Below are 935 nucleotides of genomic sequence, written 5' to 3' on the forward strand. Positions count from 1 at the left end.
AACAGTGACATTGGGCTATTTATTCCCCTAACTTCTCCTTGAGAAATTACCTTGGGCTGGCAGGACCCTTCTGCCAAAAGGCACCACTAAGGCTGGCTTCCTCTATTAAACTCCTCCTTCCTGTTCCAGCTGCTCCCTTCTCGCATCCCCTCAGGCCGAGGATGGTGAGACTTGGTACCTTGTGGTTCACCTCCGACCCATTCATACCTTTGTATTAAACCCTTTAGGCTCATTTGCGTGTACCAACTATGCCGTGTGACCTTGACAACAGTAGTCTTATTTTTTTCTTACTAGACCTCTACTGTCTACAAAAGTAAGATTTAAAAAAAAAAAATACATTAAAAAAACTAGCACTTAGAGAGTTCATAGTTATGAAATACTGGAGTGTTTTGCTAAATTTTGTTTATCTCTAAAAAGCAAGATGACCTACTTATCTTGCAAACTTTAAACACTTTAGAGATTCAGAGACAGTAAAAGCCAATTTCTTCGAATAAAAATGTCAGCGATGTAGTCTGATCATACCTGTGCTCATTTCCTCTGCTACCTGTACTGAGGACTTTTCCTCGGATCTACTGCCAACAGGTCTGCCCGGTGACGAGTCTTCCTACAATTCTTTCCAAATATGGACACCCATGCTCACTACTTCTGCATGTAGTAAATGCTATCCCCCAATACCATATATCTTCCAGCACTTAAAAAATATATATTAGATAATCTTATTCTTCTAAAAGAGACAAAACACCATTCTGATTCCCAAATAATGAGTCTTTCTGTGAGTGTGTGGTATGTGAGTACGGTTTATGGTGGGGGTGGGGGGTGGCTTAAATAGACCAAATCCACTCATAAAATGGGCTCTAGGAATATTTTAAATCTCAGTTATGATACCTGCACCCATTTCCTAGAATTCACATATTGTAACTTCCATAGTATGTAAT

At 39.7% G+C, this 935-nt stretch overlaps 1 protein-coding gene across 1 annotated transcript in view; it reads right to left on the reverse strand.

The window, feature by feature from the left end:
- The window catches only part of LOC102892621 (vesicle-trafficking protein SEC22b), a 16340-nt gene that overhangs the window by 6453 nt on the left and 8952 nt on the right, over positions 1-935 (reverse strand). The gene's annotated exons all lie outside the window — the stretch shown is intronic.

The sequence above is a fragment of the Pteropus alecto genome, unplaced genomic scaffold, assembly GCF_000325575.1.
Source record: "Pteropus alecto unplaced genomic scaffold, ASM32557v1 scaffold106, whole genome shotgun sequence".
NCBI classification, from domain to species: Eukaryota; Metazoa; Chordata; class Mammalia; order Chiroptera; family Pteropodidae; genus Pteropus; species Pteropus alecto.